This window comes from Heterodontus francisci, unplaced genomic scaffold (genome assembly GCF_036365525.1).
Source record: "Heterodontus francisci isolate sHetFra1 unplaced genomic scaffold, sHetFra1.hap1 HAP1_SCAFFOLD_148, whole genome shotgun sequence".
NCBI lineage: Eukaryota > Metazoa > Chordata > Chondrichthyes > Heterodontiformes > Heterodontidae > Heterodontus > Heterodontus francisci.
In genome coordinates this window covers 1541471-1551151 of record NW_027142345.1, presented here as the reverse complement: position 1 = coordinate 1551151, position 9681 = coordinate 1541471, and the positions used below count along the sequence as shown (strand labels likewise).

General features: G+C 43.3%; 1 non-coding gene across 1 annotated transcript; it reads left to right on the top strand.

Annotated features, from left to right (window-relative positions):
* Window positions 1-6118: 6118 nt before the first annotated feature.
* trnas-gcu (transfer RNA serine (anticodon GCU)) lies at window positions 6119-6200 on the top strand. Its single transcript has one exon. It is a non-coding gene; the product is annotated as a tRNA-Ser (tRNA).
* The last annotated feature ends 3481 nt before the right edge of the window (window positions 6201-9681 follow it).

Here is a 9681-nt window from a genome sequence, read left to right as displayed (position 1 = left end):
TTGTGGATAGTGCCGAAGGATGTTGTAGGGTACAGAGAGACATCGATAGGCTGCAGAGCTGGGCTGAGAGATGGCAAATGGAGTTTAATGCGGAAAAGTGTGAGGTGATTCACTTTGGAAGGAGTAACAGGAATGCAGAGTACTGGGCTAATGGGAAGATTCTTGTTAGTGTAGATGAGCAGAGAGATCTTGGTGTCCAGGTGCATAAATCCCTGAAGGTTGCTAACCAGGTTAATAGGGCTGTCAAGAAGGCATATGGTGTGTTAGCTTTTATTAGTAGGGGGGTCGAGTTTCGGAGCCACGAGGTCATGCTGCAGCTGTACAAGACTCTGGTGAGACCGCACCTGGAGTATTGCGTGCAGTTCTGGTCACCGCATTATAGAAAGGATGTGGAAGCTATGGAAAGGGTGCAGAGGAGATTTACTAGGATGTTGCCTGGTATGGAGGGAAGGTCTTACGAGGAAAGGCTGACGAACTTGAGGTTGTTTTCGTTGGAGAGAAGGAGGAGGAGAGGTGACTTAATAGAGACATATAAGATAATCAGAGGGTTAGATAGGGTGGATAGTGAGCGTCTTTTTCCTCGGATGGTGATGGCAAACACGAGGGGACATAGCTTCAAGTTGAGGGGTGATAGATATAGGACAGATGTGAGAGGTAGTTTCTTTACTCAGAGAGTAGTAAGGGCGTGGAATGCCCTGCCTGCAGCAGTAGTAGATTCGCCAACTTTAAGGGCATTTAAGTGGACATTGGATAGACACATGGATGAAAATGGAATAGTGTAGGTCAGATGGTTTCACAGCTCGGCGCAACATCGAGGGCCGAAGGGCCTGTACTGCGCTGTAATATTCTAATTCTAATTCTAATTCACCCATTTTTTTTGGACAGACAGTGTGGTATAAGGATGTAAAGGGTTAATGCTGAAGATAGTGGGATCAACCCCTCCCACTGTCAGAGTGATGATGAAACAGTCACATGAGATGAAGTTTGGGAGAAGAGAGAGCAGCACCAAGGATGCTAGCTTAGCAGGCTTGATGAGTGTGTATAGAATATTGTGCAAATTAGAAAGAGTTCTTAGTTCTTTCAGCAGGAAATGTGTCCAGAAAATATCGAGAAACTCACAATTTTATTATTCAGGAGTCGGAACACAGATATTAATTCCAAGTGACAGTTCTGGGACCAATTAACAAAAAAAGTAGAGAATAATATTGCTCACTGATTGAAATCCCCCAGTGAGGAGACAGTTAAACAGGTGATCTGTTGGGGCATCCTTCGATCCAAGGTTTCATCAACATTTAATCTCCCTTTTTGGTGAAATTCTCTGTTATTTGCAACTTTTTTATCAGCTTTGATGGGCGAGTGAAAAAACTGAAAAAATTGAACAGTTCCATCCTTTCTTTTCTTCCTTCTTCTCTTCTTTCCATCAGTTTCTCTTTTCTGTCCCAGATCAATATAATGATGAGAATCCCACTTTAATCTGTTGTTTCTGGTGTTTTATCCATTCCAATCAAAATGTCAACATTCCAATCAAATCTATTTGTTATTCCACAGTGTCTCTCCATGTGTTTTATTCTGTTGTATTCTCTCACAGTCTGTTGTATGATGAATGTTACATCTCACTATCTGTTCTGGTGAAGATCAGAAGCAGTGATATCTGTTTACACCACCCGACAAGTCGGCCTGAGGCTGTGCCTCGCTGATCACGTGGAGTTAAGTCAATTCTTCCAGTCAGTTAGTTCAGTTGTAATTTCATGAGAAATTCGGTCATCATGACTTCGTCAGTGACCTAATAGTTCAGGTGTCTGAGTGATGTTAATCATGATGTGATGAAATGATTGTATGTTCTAGTCTTTCCGTGGTGGGTTTTCACATTGAGTAGAAACGAGTTGGACATGGTCTGGAAATGTTTCACACCACTCCATTCCCAACTTCATTTACTTCCAGAAGGTCTTTTTCCATCATTACACAGCTTTTAACCGAGACTGGGAGACAGGGCAAGTTTGATCCGAGGTTGGAATATATTATCATTCAGGAGCAAGAAAAATCAAAAGGAACAAAATAAGAAAACCCAGTCTCTGGATTTGAGAATCTGTAGATCCGCTTTGGGAAAGTGAATCAGAGCAGAATGAAGGGTGAACTGTCCAGAAGAGATGAAGACACAGCTCAGTCAACACGTTCCCCTGGTTTCTGATGCTGGAACATTCATCACACAGAAATGATTCAACCCAATGACAAACATTCTTACAGCTGATAATTTATGCTACTGATTTAAGGACTGTCTCATGTGGTTACCGAGTGATGACGAGAAGATATTAAACTTTGTTCTGTTCAATCTTGCTGTGATGAAGTTTGAATTTTTCTACCTTTTATAAACAGTATTTGAAGGGTCTCGGTAACAATGTTCAGTGTTGATGAGAGTGGGGTCTGGGTGAGAAGCTGCTGAGTGTGACAGGGTCAGGACTGGATGCAGGAAGTTCTCTGACAGTCTCCCTCTATCTCTCTAATGGGTTTGAGTTGATTTACGACTGGTAGCTTTTATTTTACTTTTCTTATTCAGAGATACAGCACTGAAACAGGCCCTTCGGCCCTCCGAGTCTGTGCCAACCAGCAACCACCCACTTATACTAATCCTGCATTAATCCCATATTCTCTACCACATCCCCACCATTCTCCTACTACGTACCTGCACTCGGGACAATGTACAATGGCCAATTTACCTACCAACCTGCAAGTCTTCTTGAGGTGGGAGGAAACCAGAGCACCCGTCGGAAAACCACACAGACACAGGGAGAACTTGCAAACTCCACACAGGCAGTACCCAGAACTGAATCCTGGTCGCTGGAGCTGTGAGGCTGAGGTGCTAACCATTGCGCCACTGTGCTGCTGTTGGTGTTTTGATAAATGAAGGAAGTTCCGTCCACCCATTTTTTTTGGACAGACAGTGTGGTATTAGGATGTAAAGGGTTAATGCTGAAGATAGTGGGATCAACCCCTCCCACTGTCAGAGTGATGATGAAACAGTCACATGAGATGAAGTTTGGGAGAAGAGAGAGCAGCACCAAGGATGCTAGCTTAGCAGGCTTGATGAGTGTGTATAGAATATTGTGCAATTTGGAAAGAGTTCTTAGTTCTTTCAGCAGGAAATGTGTCCAGAAAATATCGAGAAACTCACAATTTTATTATTCAGGAGTCGGAACACAGATATTAATTCCAAGTGACAGTTCTGGGACCAATTAACAAAAAAAGTAGAGAATAATATTGCTCACTGATTGAAATCCCCCAGTGAGGAGACAGTTAAACAGGTGATCTGTTGGGGCATCCTTCGATCCAAGGTTTCAGCAACATTTAATCTCCCTTTTTGGTGAAATTCTCTGTTATTTGCAACTTTTTTTATCAGCTTTGATGGGCGAGTGAAAAAACTGAAAAAATTGAACAGTTCCATCCTTTCTTTTCTTCCTTCTTCTCTTCTTTCCATCAGTTTCTCTTTTCTGTCCCAGATCAATATAATGATGAGAATCCCACTTTAATCTGTTGTTTCTGGTGTTTTATCCATTCCAATCAAAATTTCAACATTCCAATCAAATCAATTTGTTATTCCACAGTGTCTCTCCATGTGTTTTATTCTGTTGTATTCTCTCACAGTCTGTTGTATGATGAATGTTACATCTCACTATCTGTTCTGGTGAAGATCAGAAGCAGTGATATCTGTTTACACCACCCGACAAGTCGGCCTGAGGCTGTGCCTCGCTGATCACGTGGAGTTAAGTCAATTCTTCCAGTCAGTTAGTTCAGTTGTAATTTCATGAGAAATTCGGTCATCATGACTTCGTCAGTGACCTAATAGTTCAGGTGTCTGAGTGATGTTAATCATGATGTGATGAAATGATTGTATGTTCTAGTCTTTCCGTGGTGGGTTTTCACATTGAGTAGAAACGAGTTGGACATGGTCTGGAAATGTTTCACACCACTCCATTCCCAACTTCATTTACTTCCAGAAGGTCTTTTTCCATCATTACACAGCTTTTAACCGAGACTGGGAGACAGGGCAAGTTTGATCCGAGGTTGGAATATATTATCATTCAGGAGCAAGAAAAATCAAAAGGAACAAAATAAGAAAACCCAGTCTCTGGATTTGAGAATCTGTAGATCCGCTTTGGGAAAGTGAATCAGAGCAGAATGAAGGGTGAACTGTCCAGAAGAGATGAAGACACAGCTCAGTCAACACGTTCCCCTGGTTTATGATGCTGGAACATTCATCACACAGAAATGATTCAACCCAATGACAAACATTACAGCTGATAATTTATGCTACTGATTTAAGGACTGTCTCATGTGGTTACCGAGTGATGACGAGAAGATATTAAACTTTGTTCTGTTCAATCCAGCTGTGATGAAGTTTGAATTTTTCTACCTTTTATAAACAGTATTTGAAGGGTCTCGGTAACAATGTTCAGTGTTGATGAGAGTGGGGTCTGGGTGAGAAGCTGCTGAGTGTGACAGGGTCAGGACTGGATGCAGGAAGTTCTCTGACAGTCTCCCTCTATCTCTCTAATGGGTTTGAGTTGATTTACGACTGGTAGCTTTTATTTTACTTTTCTTCTTCAGAGATACAGCACTGAAACAGGCCCTTCGGCCCACCGAGTCTGTGCCAACCAGCAACCACCCACTTATACTAATCCTGCATTAATCCCATATTCTCTACCACATCCCCACCATTCTCCTACTACGTACCTGCACTCGGGACAATGTACAATGGCCAATTTACCTACCAACCTGCAAGTCTTCTTGAGGTGGGAGGAAACCAGAGCACCCGTCGGAAACCCACACAGACAAAGGGAGAACTTGCAAACTCCACACAGGCAGTACCCAGAACTGAATCCTGGTCGCTGGAGCTGTGAGGCTGCGGTGCTAACCATTGCGCCACTGTGCTGCTGTTGGTGTTTTGATAAATGAAGGAAGTTCCGTCCACCCATTTTTTTTGGACAGACAGTGTGGTATAAGGATGTAAAGGGTTAATGCTGAAGATAGTGGGATCAACCCCTCCCACTGTCAGAGTGATGATGAAACAGTCACATGAGATGAAGTTTGGGAGAAGAGAGAGCAGCACCAAGGATGCTAGCTTAGCAGGCTTGATGAGTGTGTATAGAATATTGTGCAATTTGGAAAGAGTTCTTAGTTCTTTCAGCAGGAAATGTGTCCAGAAAATATCGAGAAACTCACAATTTTATTATTCAGGAGTCGGAACACAGATATTAATTCCAAGTGACAGTTCTGGGACCAATTAACAAAAAAAGTAGAGAATAATATTGCTCACTGATTGAAATCCCCCAGTGAGGAGACAGTTAAACAGGTGATCTGTTGGGGCATCCTTCGATCCAAGGTTTCAGCAACATTTAATCTCCCTTTTTGGTGAAATTCTCTGTTATTTGCAACTTTTTTTATCAGCTTTGATGGGCGAGTGAAAAAACTGAAAAAATTGAACAGTTCCATCCTTTCTTTTCTTCCTTCTTCTCTTCTTTCCATCAGTTTCTCTTTTCTGTCCCAGATCAATATAATGATGAGAATCCCACTTTAATCTGTTGTTTCTGGTGTTTTATCCATTCCAATCAAAATTTCAACATTCCAATCAAATCTATTTGTTATTCCACAGTGTCTCTCCATGTGTTTTATTCTGTTGTATTCTCTCACAGTCTGTTTGATGATCAATGTTACATCTCACTATCTGTTCTGGTGAAGATCAGAAGCAGTGATATCTGTTTACACCACCCGACAAGTCGGCCTGAGGCTGTGCCTCGCTGATCACGTGGAGTTGAAGCAATTCTTCCAGTCAGTTAGTTTAGTTGTAATTTCATGAGAAATTCGGTCATCATGACTTCGTCAGTGACCTAATGGTTCAGGTGTCTGAGTGATGTTAATCATGATGTGATGAAATGATTGTATGTTCTAGTCTTTCCTTGGTGGGTTTTCACATTGAGTAGAAACGAGTTGGACATGGTCTGGAAATGTTTCACACCACTCCATTCCCAACTTCATTTACTTCCAGAAGGTCTTTTTCCATCATTCCACAGCTAGCTGCACAGCCAGAAACTGTGCTGAAGGTGACAGCTATATCTAACCAACTGACAAGGTGGCCGAGAGGTTAAGGTGATGGACTGCTAATCCATTGTGCTGTGCACACGTGGGTTCAAATCCTATCCTTGTCGTTAGTTTATGAACTGTTTAGTGTATTGTTTCTGTTGGGGGAGTTGATGTGTCAAGTCAGCCTCGAAACCTGTTCTTGTCCCTGTCCAGACAGTGATTCCAGAATTGGTTATACTTACTTAAAATTGAGACAGACTATTGGAATTTCTCACCCAAACTACACTGGAATGAAGATCAAATCGGGATCACGAAACGGAGCAGGATTTTTCCTCCCCTCCTTCCTTCCATCTCGATTTGCACCAAGTGAAAGACAAATGGGAAAAGCAAATGGCGAGGGAGCAGATGCAGAAAATTATCCTTTGGCAAGAAATTTATTTTCAAATCTTCTTGATAGATTAAGTGAGTGAGCAATGCTTTGGCAGATGGAGTTTAAAATGAGGGGTCATTTAGTACCTACGATAGATCAGAGTGTTTTTTTGTAAGAGGTGAGATGTTAGAAACGGCGGAGGAGCAGAGACCCGAATACTGAATTAATAAAAGCTCGTGGACTGGTAGAAAATAATGTGAAAAGTGAACAGAATATGAAGATTGGAACTCATGTTGCAGTGATATAAAGCTCTGTGCTCCTGAGGTAAATGTCCAAGCCCAGATTGTGGGGAATCTGTGGAGAGTGATTTGGTTTTTATTCATTCTTGGGTGTGAGTATCGCTGATAAGGCGAGCATTTATTACCCATTCCTCTTGCCGTTGAGAAGGTGGTGGAGAGCTGCCTTCTTGAACTGATGCAGTCCATATGGTGCAGGAACACCCACAGTGCTATTGGGGAGGGAGTTCCAGGATTGTGACCCAACAACAGTGAAAAAATGGCGATATCATTCCAAGTCAGGATGGTGAGTGACTTGGAGGGTAACCTGCAGGTAGTGAGTTCCCATGCATCTGCTGCCCTTGTCCTTCGAGGTGGTAGAGGTCACGAGTTTGGAAGGTGCCGTTGAAGGATACTTGGCGAGTTGCTGCAGTGCATATGGAGATGGTACACACTGCAGCCACTGTGTACTGGTTGTGGAGGGATTGAATGTTTAAGGTGGCGGGTTAGGTGCCGATCAAGTGCGCTGCTTTGTCCTGGATGGTGTTGAGCTTCTTGAGTGTTGTTGAGTGGGATGTATTCCATCACACTCCTGACTTGTGCCTTGTAGATGGTGGTCAGGATTTGGGGTGTCAGGAGGTGAGATACTTGCTGCAGAATTCGTAATCTCTGACCTGCGCTGATAGCCACAGCATAGATGTGACTGGTCTAGTTACGTTTCTGGTCAAGATGTTGATGGTGGGGGATTTAACGATGATAATGCTTCTGAATATCAAAAGGTAGATTTTTTTTCTCTCTCATTGGAGATGTTCACTGCTTGGCACTTGTGTGGCCAGAAGGTTGCTTGTCACTAATCAGCTCAAGCCTGAATGTTGTTCAGGTCTTGCTGCTTGCAGGCACAGACTGCTTCAGTATCTGAAGAGTTGTGAATCATCATCTAACATTCCCACTTCTGACTTATGTTGAAGAGAAAGTCGTCAATGAAACAGCTGGGATGTTTGTGTCTAGGACACTACCCTGAGAAACGCCTGAGGCAATGTCCTGGGCTGAGATGATTGGCCTCCACTAACCACAACCATCTTGCTTTGTGCGAGGTATGACTTCAACAAGTGGAGAGTTTTCCCCCTGATTCCCATTGACTTCAATTTTGCTGGGGATCCTTGATGCCACACTCATTCAAGGGCAATCACACTCACCTCTCCTCTGGAATTCCACTCTTACGTCTCTGTTTGGACCTAGCTGCAATGAGATCATACGAACATAAGATCAGAAGTACTAGTAGCAGGAGTAGGCCATTTGGCCCCTCGAGCTTGCTCCGCCATTCAATAGGATCATGGCTGACCTGATCATGACCTCAACCCCACTTTCTTGCCTGCCCACATAACCCTTGGCTCTCTTGTAGATAAAAATCTTGAAGACATTCAATGACCCAGCCTCCACTGCTCTCTGCGGTAAAGAATTCCAAAGATTAATGACCCTCTGAGAGAAGAAATTCCTTCTTAAATGAAAAACCCCTAAATCTGAAACTATGTCCCCTCGTTCTAGATTCCACCTCGAGAGGAAACATCCTCTCAGCATCTACCCTGTCAAGCCCCCTCAGAAGCTTATATGTCTCAATACGTTCACCTTTCATTTTTCTCAACTCCAATGAGTATCAGTCCAACCTGCTCAACTTTCCTCATAAGACAACACCTTCATCACAGGAATCAATCCAATGAACCTTCTCTCAACTGCCTCCAATGCAAGTATATCCCTCCTTAAATAAGGAGACGGAAACTGTACACAGTACTCTCGGTGTGGTTTCACCAGCACCATGTACATTTGTAGTAAGACTTCTCTACTTTTATACTCCATCCCCCTTGCAATGAAGGTAACATTCCATTTGCCTTCCTAATTATTTGCTGTACCTGCATGGTACCTTTTTGTGATTCATGCACGAGGACACCCAGATCCTTCTGCACCGCAGCATTCTGTAATCTCTCACAATTTAAATAATATTTTCCTTTTCTATTCTTGCTACCAAAGTGGATAACCTCACATTTTCCCACATTCTCCTCTATCTGCCAAATTATTTCCTGGAGCTGAGAGACCCTGGCAGAACCTAAATTGTGCATCGATGATCAGATTATTGCAAAGCGTGTGGTGCTTGATAGCACTGTTGGTGACATCTTCCATCGCTTTGCTGATGATTGATAGTAGACTGATGGGGCAGCAAGTAGATGACTGTGTTGTCGCTCCACTGGAACAGCTTGGCTGAGGGCGCAGCGAGTTCTGGAGCACAAGTCTTCAGTACTAGAGCCGGAATGATGTTCGGGCCCATCGTCTTTGCTGTATCGAGTGCCTGCAGCTGTTTCTTGCCATTATGTGGAGTGAAGCAAATTGGCTGAAAACTGGAAGCTGTGATGCTGGGGAACTCAAGAAGCCAAGTTGAATCATCCACTGAGCAATTTCTGACTGAAGATGGTTTCAAATGCTTCAGCTTTATCTTTTGCACTGACGTGCTCGGCTCCACCAACATTGAGGATAGGGATGTTTTTGGAGCCTCCTCATCTGGTTCGTTATTGAATTGTCGACCACCATTCATGACTGGATACCTAGTTTCTCAGGGCAGTGTCCTAGGCCCAAACATCCTCAGCTGTTTCATTGATGGCTTTCTCTTCAACATAAGTGAGAAGTGGGAATGTTCGCTGATGATTCACAACTCCTCAGATACTGAAGCAGTCTGTGCCTGCAAGCAGCAAGACCTGAACAACATTCAGGCTTGAGCTGATAAGTGACAAGCAACATTCTTTGATCTGATCCTGAGGGAGATATCCGTGCGTGGATCGGCGGGATGTATGGAGAGTGATTCTGAAGAGGGTGTCTGAGCCTGGAGGGCAGAATCTGTGGAGAGTGGTCCTCAAAGGATGTCCGTGTCTGGAGATTTAGGATCTCTGAAGAGGGTCTCCAAGCCCGTAGTGC